This window comes from Triticum dicoccoides, chromosome 3B (assembly GCF_002162155.2).
Source record: "Triticum dicoccoides isolate Atlit2015 ecotype Zavitan chromosome 3B, WEW_v2.0, whole genome shotgun sequence".
In the NCBI taxonomy this organism is placed as follows: domain Eukaryota; kingdom Viridiplantae; phylum Streptophyta; class Magnoliopsida; order Poales; family Poaceae; genus Triticum; species Triticum dicoccoides.
In genome coordinates, this window is record NC_041385.1 from 725,209,587 (window position 1) to 725,226,376 (window position 16,790).

Below are 16,790 nucleotides of genomic sequence, written 5' to 3' on the forward strand. Positions count from 1 at the left end.
AGAAACATCATAAGATCCAACTATAATAGCAAAGCTCGGGATACATCAAGATCATGCCATAGAGGGAACACGAGAGAGAACACGAGAGATAGAGATCAAACACATAGATACTGGTACATACCCTCAGCCTCGAGGGTGAACTACTCCCTCCTCGTCATAGATAGCGCCGGGATGATGAAGATGGCCACCGGTGAGGGATCCCCCCTCCGACAGGGTGCCAGAACGGGCTCCCGAGAGGTTTTTGGTGGCTATAGAGGCTTGCAGCTGCGGAACTCCCGATCTATCTTCATATTCGATGTTTTTAGGGTACGTAGGCTTATATAGGCGACAGAAGTCGGTCGGGGGAGCCTCAAGGGGCCCATGAGAGGGTAGGGCGTGCCCAGGGGGTGGGCGCACCCCCTGTCTCGTGGCCTCCTTGATGATCCCCCGGCTTGCACTCCAAGTCTCCTGGATCATAATCTTTCCAAAAATCACGCTGCCGAAGGTTTCATTCCGTTTGGACTCCGTTTGATATTCCTTTTCTTCGAAATACCAAAACAGGCAATAAAATAGCAATATGGGTTGGGCCTCCGGTTAATAGGTTAGTCCCAAAAGTAATAAAAAAGTGTGTAATAAAGCCTGTAATCATTCAAAATAGATAATAAAATAGCATGAATGCTTCATAAATTATAGATACGTTGGAGACGTATCAGCATCCCCAAGCTTAATTCTTGCTCGTCCTCGAGTTGGTAAATGATAAATGAAAGAATTTATGAAGTGTGAATGCTAGTAGGTGCACAAGTTTGATCAATGATAATTTCAATCACCTTTACTAGCATCATTGTATGTCATAAGAGTAGTTCATCTCATAAAACTATTCATAATCAAGTAACAAGCTATTCACATGTTAAAGCATAGACCATAAACTTTTTTGAAAACTAGCAAACTTCATTCTTAGTCATCAAACAAGTGCAATTCATCTTATTTTCAGGACGGGTCTATGTCAGAGCTTTAATTTAGCAAACTTCACATACTCAACTATCATATAGTCTTCTACAATTGCTAACACTCACGCAATACTTGTGGTTATGGAGTTTTAATCAGACACAGAGAAAGATAGGGGTTTATAATGTTGCCTCCAACGTTTTCACCTTTGGGTGATGTCAACAATAATAGTTCATGCTAATGTACATCCAATTGGATATATATATCAAGATCACCCTAACACAAAGTGCTTGCCAAAGGATAAAAGGAAAAAGGGAAAGGTGAAGATCACCTTGACTCTTGCATAAAGTAAAAGACATAAAGTAAAAGATAGGCCCTTCGCAGACGGAAGCAGAGGTTGTCATGCGCTTTCAGGGTTGGATACACAAAATCTTAATGTGAAAGAACGTCACTTTATATTGCCCCTTGTATATGGACCTTTATTATGCAGTCCGTCGCTTTTATTGCTTCCATAACAAGATCGTACAAAGCTTATTTTCTCCACACTAATAAGTCATGCATATTTAGAGAGCAATTTTTATTGCTTGCACCGATGAAAACTTACTTGAAGGATCTTACTCAATCCATAGGTAGGTATGGTGGACTCTCATGGCAAAAACTTGGTTTAAGGATATTTGGAAGCACAAGTCGTATCTCTACTTGGAGCTAGGAATTTTTGGCTAGCATGAGGGGGAAAGGCAAGCTCAGCATGTTTGAATGATCCATGACAATATACTTTAACTGAGATGTGAGAAAACATTACCCATTACGTTGTCTTCCTTGTCCAACATCAACTCTTTAGCATGTCATACTTAATGAGTGCTCACAATTATAAAACATGTCTATGATAATATATTTATATGTGAAATCTCTCTTCCTTCAATATTCTTTCATGAATTGTTCAAATGACCAATACAATGCTTGCTAACCGTCAATAAATTTACAACCTCTACTTCTTATATGTGAAGTCATTACTCCCCATAGGATAAGCAAATGAGGCATATATAATTTCAGATTTATGACATTCAACTTATTCAACCATTTACTCATAAGATATAAGTGAAGCACACGAGTAAATGAAAAACTACCAAAAAGATATAAGTGAAAATCAATGAGTAGCTAAATAATTATGCAACTATGTGAAGACTATCTCTCATTTAAGAATTTCAGATCTTGGTATTTTATTCAAACAGCAAGCAAAGCAAAACAAAATGACATTGCAAGGATAGCACAACTCATGTGAAGAATCAAAAACTTAGGTTCAACCGATACTAACCTATAGTTGTTGAAGAAGAAAGGTGGGATGCCTACCGGGGCATCCCCAAGATTAGATGCTTGAGACTTCTTGAAATATTATCTTGGGGTGCCTTGGGCATCCCCAAGCTTGAGCTTTTGTGTCTCCTTAATTCCTCTCATATCATGGTTTCTCTATTTCTCAAAAGCTTCATTCACACCAAACTCAATAAGAACTCGTGAGATAAGTTAGTATAAAACAATGCAAAACCTTATCATTTTCTACTGTAACAAATTACTAACATTATTATTCAACATTGCATACTAAATGTCTCTGCATATTTAATACTCCCATCCTCAAATAGAATAATTAAACAAGCGAGCATAGGAAAACAATGCAAACATAACAGCAATCTGCCAACACAGTATAGTCTGTAAAGAATGCAAGATTCATCATACTTCCCTAACTCCAAAAATTATGAGAAAAATAGTACGCTATATAAGATTTATCAGATCTCAGTATGCAAAAAAGATTCAACATTATATCACTCCCTGACTTTTCTAGGGAATTTTTGCAACAGCGGTAAACTTTCTGTTTTCAAACAACAACATGTATACATGCAAAATAAGCATGCGAAAGGCTATCCTTGACATTTTTATTGAAAATAAAGATGCAAAACATTATTCTAAATAACAGCAAGCAAATACTAACAAAATTAAATGACGCTCCAAGCAAAACACATATCATGTGGCGAATAAAAATATAGCTCCAAGTAAAGTTACCGATGAACGAAGACGAAAGAGGGGATACCTTCCGGGGCATCCCCAAGATTAGTTGCTTGTTTGTCCTTGGATATTACCTTGGGCATCCCCAAGCTTAGGCTCTTGCCAATCCTTATTCCATAGTCCATCGAATCTTTACCCAAAACTTGAAAACTTCAACCACACAAAACTCAACAAAACTCGTAAGCTCCGTTAGTATAAGAAAATAAAACCACCACTTAGGTACTGTAATGAACTTATTCTTTATTTAAATTGGTGTTAAACCTACTGTATTCCAACTTTTCTATGGTTCATACCCTTACATACTAGCCATAGATTCATCAAAATAAGCAAACAACACAATGAAAACAGAATCTGTCAAAAACAGAACAGTCTGTACTAATATGTATCAAACGTATACTTATGGAACCCCAAAAATTATAAATTAAATTTATGGACCTGAGTAATTTGTATATTAATCATCTGCAAAAATAATCAACCTAAAATCACTCTCCAGTAAAAAATGGCAGCTATTCTCGTGAGCGCTAAAGTTTCTATTTTTTACAGCAAGATCATAAAGACTTCACCCAAGTCTTCCCAAAGGTTCTACTTGGCACAGACACTAATTAAGACATGAAACCACATCTAACCAGAGGCTAGATGAATTATTTATTACTAAACAGGAACAAAAAGTAAGAAACAAAAATAAAGTTGGGTTGCCTCCCAACAAGCGCTACCGCTTAACGCCCCTAGCTAGGCATGATGAAATGATGCTCACATAAAAGATAAGAATTGAAACAAAAGAGTGCATCATGAAGAATATGACTAGCATATTTAAGACTAACCCTCTTGCTATGAATAGGGATTTTGTGAGCAAACAACTTGTGGGAACAATAATCAACTAGCATAGGAAGGCAAAATGAACATAACTTCAAGATTTTAAGCACATAGAGAGGAAACTTGATATTATTGCAATATGTAAGAGCACATGTTCCTCTCTCATAATAATTTTCAGTAGCATCATGAATGAATTCAACAATATAACCAGCACCTAAAGCATTCTTTTCATGATCTACTTGCATAGAAATTTTATTACTCTCCACATAAGCAAAATTCTTCTCATGAATAATAGTGGGAGCAAACTCAACAAAATAACTATCATGCAAGGCATAATCCAATTGAAAACTAAAATCATGATGAAAAGTTTCATGGTTATCATTATTCTTAATAGCATACAAGTCATCACAATAATCATCATAGATAGCAACTTTGTTCTCATAATCAATTGGAACCTCTTCCGAAATAGTGGAATCATCACTAAATAAAGTTGACACTCTTCCAAATCCACTTTCATATTCATCACAATAAGATTCAATATCCTCCAAAATAGTGGTATCAATACTACCTAAAGTTGACACTCTTCAAAACCCACTTTCATCAATATATTCATCGTAAATAGGAGGCATGCTTTCATCATAATTAATATTCTCCTCAAAACTTGGGGGACAAAAAATATCATATTCATCAAACATAGCTTCCCCAAGCTTGTGGCTTTGCATATCATTAGCATCATGGATATTCAAGGAATTCATACTAACAACATTGCAATCATGCTCATCATTCAAATATTTAGTTCCAAACAATTTAATGCATTCTTCTACTAGCACTTGAGCACAATTTTCCTTACCATCATTCTCACGAAAGATATTAAAAAGATAAAGCGTATCAGACAAACTCAATTCCATTTTTTTGTAGTTTTCTTTTATAGACTAAACTAGTGATAAAACAAGAAACAAAAAGATTCAATTGCAAGATCTAAAGATATACCTTCAAGCACTCACCTCCCCGGCAACGGCGCTAGAAAAGAGCTTGATGTCTACTACACAACCTTCTTCTTGTAGACATTGTTGGGCCTGCAAGTGCACAGGTTTGTAGGACAGTAGCAAATTTCCCTCAAGTGGATGGCCTAAGGTTTATCAATCCGTAGGAGGCGTAGGATGAAGATGGTCTCTCTCAAACAACCCTACAACCAAATAACAAAGAGTCTCTTGTGTCCCCAACACACCCAATACAATGGTAAATTGTATAGGTGCACTAGTTCGGCGAAGAGATGGTGATACAACTGCAATATGGATGGTAGATAAAGGTATTTGTAATCTGAAATTATAAAAACAGCAAGGTAGCAAGTGATAAAAGTGAGCGTAAACGGTATTGCAATGGTAGGAAACAAGGCATAGGGTTCATACTTTCACTAGTGCAAGTTCTCTCAACAATAATAACATAGATAGATCATATAACAATCCCTCAACATGCAACAAAGAGTCACTCCAAAGCCACTAATAGCGGAGAACAAACCAAGAGATTATGGTAGGGTACGAAACAACCTCAAAGTTATCCTTTCTATTCTATCTATTCAAGAGTTCGTAGTAAAATAACATGAAGCTATTCTTTCCACTCAATCTATCATAGAGTTCATACTAGAATAACACCTTAAGACACAAATCAACTGTCGATGTCAAAACCGGCGGATCTCGGGTAGGGGGTCCCGAACTGTGCGTCTAGGCGGATGGTAACAGGAGACAAGGGGCACGATGTTTTACCCAGGTTCGGGCCCTCTTGATGGAGGTAAAACCCTACGTCCTGCTTGATTGATATTGGTGATGTGGGTATTACAAGAGTAGATCTACCACGAGATCAAGGAGGCTAAACCCTAGAAGCTAGCCTATGGTATGATTGTTGTTCGTCCTACGGACTAAAACCATCCGGTTTATATAGAAACCGGAGAGGGCTAGGGTTACACAGAGTCGGTTACAATGGTAGGAGATCTACATATCCGTATCGCCAAGCTTGCCTTCCACGCCAAGGAAAGTCCCATCCGGACACGAGACAAAGTCTTCAATCTTGTATCTTCATAGTCTTGGAGTCTGGTCAATGATGATAGTTCAGCTATCCGGACACCCCCTAGTCCAGGACTCCCTCAGTAGCCCCTGAACCTGGCTTCAATGATGACGAGTCCGGCGCGCATATTGTCTTCGGCATTGGAAGGTGGGTTCCTCCTCCGAATAATTTATAGAAGATTGTGAACACCAGGATAGTGTCCGGCTCTGCAAAATAAATTCCACATACCACCGTAGAGAGAATAATATTTACACAAGTTCAATCTGCTGATGTATTTTATGGCGTGACGTCACACCACAACCAAGCCTTTACTCGAGTCGTTTTTATTATACCACCTCCGCGCGTTTAGTGAAGCGGTTTCCTTGGCACGTCTTGTCGAAGCAGAGATCGTGTTCCCCTTATTCCGGGATTCTCATCAATACGGACGTGGGTAACCCAACCGCGCCCGTTGCCACGCCCCCTCCATCGAAGGCGGGTTCCAAACGGTCATGGGGTCGGCTCTTGGTATTCTCCCTCTTTATAATGATACCAAGGCCCATTCTTTTTCTTCAATCCTCAATCGAATCCGCCCCTCGCCCCAAGTTCCAACACCCAGGGCTCCAGATTTGGGTACTTTCGACCTTCGACAATGTCCGGCTCCGACCTACGAGGCCGGTGGATGCCCTCCTCCATCACGGAAGAGGACGTGCTAAAGCTGAGAGGCGCCAGGTACTTAACCTATGAGATTTCGCATAGGTTGCCTGCCCAAGGGCAAGTTATTCCTACTCCCGAGCCCGGCGAGAGTGTCGTGTTCGTGTCTCACCTCCGTCGGGGTTTAGGCTTCCCGATGGATCCCTTCGTGAGGGGGCTCATGTTTTACTATGGCTTGGAATTCCAGGACTTGGCTCCGGAGTCCATCCTCCTCATCTCATCATTCATTGTCATCTGCGAAGCCTTCCTCCGCACTACCCCTCACTTCGGCTTGTGGCTCAAAACCTTCAACGTGGAGCCGAAGATGATTGAGGGGCGTCAGGCAGAGTGCGGCGGGGCGGTTATAAGCAAGAGGGCCGATGCTCCATGGCTCGAGGGCTCTTTTTAGGAGGAGCTCGGCTTGTGGCAACAGGAGTGGTTCTATATCACCGCTCCCAGGGGCAGCAGGCAGAGGCCGCCGCCCGCCTTTCGCCCGGGCCCTCCACAATGGCTGACGTCATGGGTCAACAAAGGGCTTGACTAGGGGTCGTCCAACTACGTACCCCTGTTGCAGGGCCGGTTTCGAGACCTCCAAGAAAGGGAGATCAATCTGGTCATAGTGATACAGGTTATGCTGATTTGGCGCCTTCTGCCCTGCAAACGTCGCCCCCTCCGCCTGTGGGAATTTAATCCGGAGGGACCACGAGCTCTTTAACACTTCATGGGTTTGACACCCGTGGAGATGTACAAACTGTTCTTCGGATCACAAGAGATGCGTCCGAACTTGACCGAGGACGCTGGCCTAAGATGCAATCGCCCGGATACTCAAGTAAGTAGCCCTGTGTTCGGACACATTGTCCATTTATCTATCATGGATTTGCCTTTTAAACAGCTATCCGTTGGACAGGAGTGGATAGCGCAAGAAAAACTGATACGGTGTCCGGACCCCCTCCCTGAGACCACGCCGGATCCCGTGTTAATCAAAATGTTGGAGGTTGCACCTTCGGAGGAGGGCGAAGAGGGGCACAGGGAAACTACCAACTCTGCCAAGGAGTCTTTCAGTAAGGAGGGAATCGAGAATCCCTCCCTCAGGGGGAGAAGAGGACCGCTTCCGAAGACCCGGAGGCCAAGGCCTCAAAGCGGGGAAAGAAATCTGCACCGGAAGGTCCTGTGCCGGGAAGAGCCCCGGCCGCACAGTCTCCCCAAAGGAATCAGCCCTCCAGCGAGCCGTAAGTAAAAAAGGGGGAATTTTGTAATAGGGGACATCCCTACTTTATTTCTAAGGGTAACCGAAGTTTTCACCTTGTAGTTCGGATCTCAGCCCTTCTCAGCAGAGCTCATCTTCGGGGGACCTTCGTCCGGAGATGATGGAGAGCGAAATGCCTCCATCTGCCGCCCCGTCGGGCAGGGCGGACGACCCTGAGGTGTCGTCACGGAGGGTCTCCCCGAGTCCGGCGGGGCCGGGGAGTTCGGCACCCACTGGAGTACGGCCGGTGGAGCTGCAGGATTTGCTCGAGAGGGCGTCTATCTCAGAAGATCACCGCACATTAATGAGTATGGTGATTGAAAGGATCTCATCTGCCAAGAGCGGGTTGCATGAGGCCATCGGAAGTTTGCTGACAGGGTTTGAGGTACGCAAAAAATGACATACCTTTTGATAGTTTTGCACATGGAGTGCGCCCTATATAGATAGTAGCCCCTGAGACTTGGTATGCTGTCGAAAGAAACAGTGTGCCGAGGATTATAATCTCAGTTATAGAATGTCGCCTTTCCTATGCAGGTGGCGGAACGTTCGGTGGCCAACCGGACTGATGGAGTTGCCGAGCTGAAGCGGCAACTCGACATTGCGTATGCGGACATCGCGCTGGTCAATAAACAACTTGACGAGTCACAAGGTAGGTGGTTTCTCCGCGGTCACCTAGTAAGGGAGCTGATGCCCGTTCCTTACAATTTGTATGCTTGATGCAGATGGTGTCGCTGCTGTGGAAGACCTTCGAGCAGAGCTTGCTCGAGCCAAGGAGCAAGCCAGGAAAAGTGATGCGGCAGCCTCGAAGGCAGCGGAAGAGCTAAAAGCCGAAAAGGCTGCTCACTGCCGAAGCAGGGAGGAGATGGTCGGAATGGCCGTGAAATTAAAAGATGCTACCGACCGCTATGAGGTTCTTGAAAGAGAACACCGAGTGGAGCAAGAGGACCTGAAGAAGGCCGCCGCCGAAGCCAAGGATGCCTGTTGTGCGATGCGGCCTATGAAGGAGGAACTGCGTCAGGCCGGAGACATTGCGGCTGGTAAGCCCTTTCTGCTACGTAGGAAGTTCACGGATCCGAAGTATGCTCAGTTGGGCCAATTGTGGGGTGCGGAGGATCCTTATCTGGATTTGGCGGCGAGTGCGGCGGACACAGTCGTGCACTTCCGAAGCCAGAAGGATCACGAAATGGAAGAGCTTTTCTGGTCTCAATTCCATAGTCCGGAGCGTCCACTTCCGTTGACTGATCGGCTGGCTGAGTGGGCTGAGCTGAATAGATTGTTCGGACTTGCCATGACGGATGTGGTGGCTCATCTGTGGCCAGAAAGGCCCAAGCCTGAGAGTTATTTTGGCTTGTTGCAGCAATTCCTTGGGGCGGTGCCGCATATTGAGGCGATGAAGCGGTCGGCATGCATAAAGGGTGCACGGATGGCTCTCGCCCGTGTTAAGATATACTGGGCGGAGATGGATGCCACCGATGTTGCATCCCGGGGTTCGGACAAAAGCCGATTACCTGCCAAGCACTATTTTCAGGAAGTCCTGCAGGGCGCTCGTTTAATAGAGTCGCAGTGCTCGAAAGATGTTATGTTGAAATGACATGTATGATTTGTGAGATCATGTTTATAATGTAACGGCTTTTTATACTTATGCGTTCAAGTATTGAACTATCTCATGTGCGGCCGTATATGTATGTATAACCTGAAAGATGGCAGTCTTTGGCTTCAGCCCCCACGCACAGGGTGCGGGGGTGTTTGCAAAAAAGAATGCCTTTTCACACTTAATCCAACGTCTTGGTCCTTTGAAGGAGGTGATAGCATAGCAAACTAGGCAACCGGACTATAATGCTTTATCACTTTCACTTAGCCATAGGAGCTCGATGGTGGGGCTACTATATAGCCCCTAGAGGCACCGCGCTCTCCGAACTCGGGGCGCGTATGTGCCTGACCGGGAAGCGGTCCTTCGTCAACGCGGAGGAATTCTAAACATTCCAGTAGTCGATCGAGTGGTTTACCAGTCTCTCGCTATATCATGACAGTCAGTTTTCGGCTTTCTCTACTGAGGTGCTCGCCCGGCCGAACTGGGGCACAATCGCAGTAGTTCTCCTGGTGCCGCGTTAGCCGATTGAGCGGAACGTAAGGCAGCAAAACACAGGAGCCGGGCAAACCCAACATTTGACCAAAGACATGATTCGGAGCTGATGCATATAAGGCCTAACTCGAGACGCCGAACACTCCCTGAGGTATTCGGTCTTTATGATACCGGGCAGAACAATGCCCTAAGCCCCTAATGTCCAGGTACGGGCGAGAACTTCTGACGCGGCCGATGCCAAAATGCCAGCCTCCTCCTTGGTTATGGTAGGAAACCGGGGGATGCGTATTAACAAGAGACAGTAAAAAAGGTTTACGCAGGGTCTTAATCTGAAAAGAATCCTTGCAACGGGTCCCTGCTGCACGTCTGCGCCTGTGTCTCCGTTGTGCTGTATCCTGGACGGGTGTAGCACGAGCTTCATCTATAAAAGAGAAGAACTTAGTTTGGAAAAAATATCGTGCAAAAGATGTATTTAAAATAAAGTATGATTTGGAAGATGAATAAAGTTGAGCTTTATTGGCTCTCATTGTTTATACGTGCAGCCCCTTGTAAAGAGGTATGCGGCTGGGAAGCCCCTTGTTTATTTATGCCGGACTCGCCTAACCGTGTCCGAGGTTTGAATGACCTGTTTTTAGGGGCTTTGACCAGCAAGGTCGGATTAGTGTGTGGCTGTCAAGGCAGTCTCACGTTTTCCGTGGTCGAGGAACACTCGGAGTTACCCTTTAATGAGATTATGCCACGTGGACCGGGCATTTTAAGCGTAAGAGACGCGTAATGCGGTATTGTGTTAAAGCGGGCGAAAGCTTCGCGTCCCAGTAGTGCTTGACGGCTACTTTTGAATGGGGCGATGTGGAAAATGAGCTTTTCGCGACGGAGGTTGTCGGATGAACCGAACATGACCTCTAGTAGTACAGAGCCTGTACAATTGGCGTAAAGGCCTGGCGTCACTCCTTTGAAGGAAGTGCTGCTACGGCGAATTTTGGTAGGGTCTATCCCCATTCTGTGGATGGTGTCCTGGTATAGCAGGTTTATATCACTGCCGCCGTCCATTAGGACTTGTGTGAATTGTAGTCCGTCGATTATGGGATCCAACATCAAAGCAGTCCCTCCTGCATTTCGAACACTTCCGGAGTAATCCTGATGGTCGAAAGTAATTGGTTTAAACATCCAATTTCGGGACTCTGCTGGGGTGGACCGTGCGGCGCGTGTTTTAGCAGGTGCCACACTATTTTTCCTTGTTATCACATGAAGTGAGTTTACCGTTTTGACTTCTAGTGGGAAAGTCTTCTGTTTTCCGGCGTGCTGCTTGTGGGGTTTGTCGTCGTCTTCGCTTGGTGTGTCGAGCCCCTTGTGTTCGGCATTAAGTCGGCCGGACTGCTTGAAGACCCAACAATCTCTATGGGTATGGTTTGCAGGCTTCCCGGGGTACTATGGAATTGACATATCCGATCCAAGATTTTGTTTAGGTTGGATAGCTCATGACTGTTGTCCTTAAGAGGCAGTGTTTTATTATTCGGCTGACAGCTTTTGAACCCGGCGTTGACTGCCGTGCTATTTGGGCCATTTTCCTTATTCCGGCGCTGATCTTTTCTGCATCGTGATTTCCCATTTCCATCCCTGACCTCGGATGTACTCGGCTCGCTGGTGCTACATCTTGCTAGCCAGCTATCTTCCCCCGCGCAAAAGCGGGTCATGAGGCTTGTTAGCGCGGCCATTGTTCTTGGTTTTTCCTGGCCGAGGTGTCTGGCGAGCCATTCGTCTCGGACGTTATGTTTAAAGGCTGCTAAGGCTTCGGCGTCCGGACAGTCGACTATTTGGTTCTTTTTGGTGAGGAACCTATTCCAGAATTTGCGTGCTGACTCTCCGGGTTCTTGAGTTATGTGACTTAAATCGTCTGCATCCGGAGGGCGGACATAAGTCCCCTGAAAATTTGCTCGAAACGCATCCTCGAGCTCTTCCCAACTTCCAATGGTATTTTCTAGGAGGCTTTTGAGCCAATGCCGAGCTGGTCCTTTGAGCTTGAGGGGTAGGTATTTTATGGCATGGAGATCGTCTCCTCTGGCCATATGTATGTGTAGGATATAATCCTCAATCCAGACTCCGGGGTCTGTTGTTCCATCATATGCCTCTATGTTTACGGGTTTGAATCCCGCTGGAAATTCATGATCCAGTACCTCATCGGTGAAACATAGTGGGTGTGCGGCGCCCCTATATTTAGGTGTGCCGTTGTCTTCAAACACTCGGCGGGTTGTGTTGCTCCCTGGAGTCTTCTTTTTTGGCCCATAGATGGACCTGACCGGGCCATCCTTTTTGCGAGGGTCCTTATGTGGATCGTGTGCCGGCTTGTGTGCAGCACCGCTTGCCGCTCTTAGCCTGTCATCTGGTCGTCTATCCGGCCAGGCGGCGTCTTTCTTTTTTGATTGTGGGGGCTCTACGGCCTCCTCGTCAAATTCAGGCAACATTTTGCGCTTTGGGTAGCTCTTTGCCTGGTGACTATCACCGTATTTATCTGCGGTATTGAGTACTTTGATCCATCTCATTCTGAGTGCATCCTCCGCTGTTTTGAGCTTCCGCTTTTGCTTCTTCAAACTTCTTGCAGTGGCGACGAGCCTTTTATGAAGGTTCGTATGCTCCGGTGATGTGTCCGGCGTGAGATCATCTGGACTGTTGTTTTCACCGGGGATGGGTTGCTTGTCCAATTCATCCTGTTCGGATGGTTGCTTGGTGGCATGTTCGTCGTCCACGGCTTCGCCCTGCTCTAAGGCTGGATCAGTATGGGTGCCGTTGTTATCAAGGCGGGACTTCGGGCGGCGCTTGCATCACCGTTTTGGTTGTTTGTCGGGAGGGGTTGTCCTTCACCACATCCTGTTGTTCCTCGTTATCGCTTCCTTTTGGTGTATCCACCATGTATAGGTCGTGAGTTGAGGTGGCTTTCCAGTGCCCAGTAGGCGCTGGTTCTTGGTCGTCTCCGGCATCATCGTCCATACCGTCAATGTCTTCGGAGTCGAAGTCTAGCATGTCGGGTAGATCGTCGACAGTGGCTACTAAGTGGGTGGTGGGTGGGCCTTGAATTTCTTCGTCGTCCGCATCCCAACCGTCCTGACCGCAGTCTGGCCAGGTCTCTCCTGATAACGAGAGATACTTTAGCGAACTCAGGATGTCGCCGAAAGGTGAGTGTTGAAAGATGTCCGCAGCGCTGAACTCCATAATCGGCGCCCAATCGGATTCGATTGGAGGGGCGCGGGAGGTTCGGAGTCCGGCGAGGAGTCCGACACCTCGGAGTCACGAGCTTCACAAGGGACAAGGCCAGTATTCGACTCCATCGCCGTAGAGGTTGCAGTCCCCGAGGCGGTGTCTAGCCACCCGTCCTCGATCTGCGCAGCCGGCTCCGAATCGAGGGTCGGAGCGGGCTCGTGTGCGGCCTCCAGGGCACTGTCTGGCTACAGAGCTAAATCATGCCCATCGTGACAATGCGGCGCGCTCGGCTGTGGCTCGAATCCATCGAAGATCAAGTCCTCGCGGGTGTCAGCCGTGAAGTTCAAACTTCCAAATCTGACCTGACGGCCAGGGGCGTAGCTTTCGATCTGCTCCAGATGGCCAAGTGAATTGGCCCGCGGTGCAAAGCTGCCGAATACGAAGATCTGTCCGGGGAGAAAAGTCTCACCCTGGACTGCATCGTTGTTGATGATCGAAGAATCCATCGAGCCTATCGGTGACGACACAGAGGAACTCTCAATGAAAGCACCAATGTCGGTGTCAAAACCGGCGGATCTCGGGTAGGGGGTCCCGAACTGTGCGTCTAGGCGGATGGTAACAGGAGACAAGGGGCACGATGTTTTACCCAGGTTCGGGCCCTCTTGATGGAGGTAAAACCCTACGTCCTGCTTGATTGATATTGGTGATGTGGGTATTACAAGAGTAGATCTACCACGAGATCAAGGAGGCTAAACCCTAGAAGCTAGCCTATGGTATGATTGTTGTTCGTCCTACGGACTAAAACCATCCGGTTTATATAGAAACCGGAGAGGGCTAGGGTTACACAGAGTCAGTTACAATGGTAGGAGATCTACATATCCGTATCGCCAAGCTTGCCTTCCACGCCAAGGAAAGTCCCATCCAGACACGGGACAAAGTCTTCAATCTTGTATCTTCATAGTCTTGGAGTCCGGTCAATGATGATAGTTCGGCTATCCGGACACCCCCTAGTCCAGGACTCCCTCATCAACCAAAACCTTAATGTCACCTAGATACTCCATTGTCACCTCAAGTATCCGTGGGCATGATTATACGATATGCATCTATTCAACCAACACAAAGTACTTAAAAGAGTGCCCCAAAGTTTCTACCAGAGAGTCAAGACGAAAATGTGTGCCAACCCCTATGCATAGGTTCATGGGCGGAACACGCAAGTTGGTCACCAAGACATACATCAAGTGGCACATGATATCCCATTGTCACCACAGATAATCACGGCAAGACATACATCAAGTGTTCTCAAATCATAAAAGACTCAATCCGATAAGATAACTTCAAAGGGAAAACTCAATTCATCACAAGAGAGTAGAGGGGGAGAAACATCATAAGATACAGCTATAATAGCAAAGCTCGGGATACATCAAGATCGTGCCATAGAGGGAACACGAGAGAGAACACGAGAGAGAGAGAGAGAGATCAAACACATAGCTACTGGTACATACCCTCAGCCTCGAGGGTGAACTACTCCCTCCTCGTCATGGATAGCGCCGGGATGATGAAGATGGCCACCGGTGAGGGATCCCCCCTCCGGCAGGGTGCCGGAACGGGATCCCGAGAGGTTTTTGGTGGCTACAGAGGCTTGCGGCGGCGGAACTCCCGATCTATCTTCGTACTCAATGTTTTTAGGGTACGTAGGCTTATATAGGCGAAAGAAGTCGGTCGGGGGAGCCTCGAGGGGCCCATGAGTGGGTAGGGCGCGCTCAGGGGGTGGGCGTGCCCCCTGTCTTGTGGCCTCCTCGATGATCCCCTGGCTTGCACTCCAAGTCTCCTGGATCATAATCTTTCCAAAAATCACGCTGCCGAAGGTTTCATTCCGTTTGGACTCCGTTTGATATTCCTTTTCTTTGAAATACTGAAATAGGCAATAAAACAGCAATATGGGCTGGGCCTCCGGTTAATAGGTTAGTCCCAAAAGTAATAAAAAGTGTATAATAAAGCCTGTAATCATTCAAAACAGATAATAAAATAGCATGAATGCTTCATAAATTATAGATACGTTGGAGACATATCAAAACCTATGGCCCCTAGGTCTCTTTTCCATCGTATTATATTTCTTTATTTACATTGCATCTCGTTTACTATTTTGCAATCTTTACTTTTCAATCTATACAACAAAAATACCAAAAATATTTATCTTATTATCTCCATCAAATCTCACTTTTGCAAGTGGCCGTGAAGGGATTGACAACCCCTTTATCGCTTTGGTTGCAAGGTTCTTATTTGTTTGTGCAAGTACAAGGTGACTTGCGTGTAACCTCCCACTGGATTGATACCTTGGTTCTCAAAAACTGAGGGAAATACTTACGCTACTTTGCTGCATCACCCTTTCCTCTTCAAGGGAAAACCAATGCATGCTCAAGAGGTAGCACCTAGCCGGCTAGCACATGCCAGCTGGCCACCAAGGGACAACTCCCAACGACAAGCAGGCATGGCTACAGTGTACCCTCCTTTACATCGGCCCCGGCGGGCACGGCAACAGTGCACCCCACGCCCCCGCCCGGGGCGGGCGGTGTCCCGGAGGTGCAGCCCTGTAGTGGGGCGGTGCTGGCCACCCCATGATGCCTGGCAGGGCATGCCACATTGCCGAGCAGCCGTCTGTACCCACCCAGGTGTCCCGGTATGGCCCGCACCCAGCGGAAGCGGCGTGACACACACCCGACGAACCCGGCAGGCCTGGCGGCCCGCACTGCCGGCTCCCAGAGGATGACACCAGGGCCTCGTGCCCATGTAACTTTACCATTATAACCCCCAGGGGCAGCCTATAAGACCCCCTTGATGCCCCCCATGCAAGCGGTTCAGCTCAATTGAGATCAGTAGAATCGACACACACACACAAGGCAAGGCAGAGGACCAGTCCCCTCTTCCTCCTCCACCAGAACAGTGATACGTCCATTTTGCATCATGTTTTTATGTTCATATTTATTGCATTATGGACTGTTATTTCACATTATGATACAATACTTATGCCTTTTCTCTCTTATTTTACAAGATTTACATGAAGAGGGAGAATGCCGACAGCTGAAATTCTAGACCAAAAAGGAGCAAATCTGAGATACCTATTCTGCACAACTTCAAATGTCCTGAAACTTTACAGAGAATTGTTTTGGAATATATAAAAAATATTGGGCGAAGAAACTATAGAAGGGGACCCACCAGGTGGCCACAAGCCTGGTGGGCACGCCCTACCCCCCAGGGCGTGCCCCCAGGGCTTGTGGGCCCTCCTCACCTTCATCTGGTGCCCATCTTCTGTTATATGGAGGGTTTTGACCTAGGAAAAATCATAAGGAAGCTTTCGGGATGAAGCACCGCTGTATCGAGGTGGAACCTGGGCAGAAGCAATCTAGAGCTCCGGTAGAGCGATTCTGCCGGGGAAACTTCCCTCCGGAAGAGGGAAATCGAGGCGATCGTCATCACCAACGATCCTCTTATTATGGGAGGGTCAATCTTCATCAACATCTTCACCGGCACCATCTCCTCTCAAACCCTAGTTCATCTCTGTATTCAATCTTTGCCTCAGAACCTCAAATTGGTACCTATGGGTTGCTAGTAGTGTTGATTACTCTTTGTAGTTGATGCTAGTTGGTTTACTTGGTGGAAGATCATATGTTCAGATCCTTAATGACATTTATTACCCCTCTGATCTCGAACATGAACATGCTTTGTGAGCAGTTACGTTTGTTC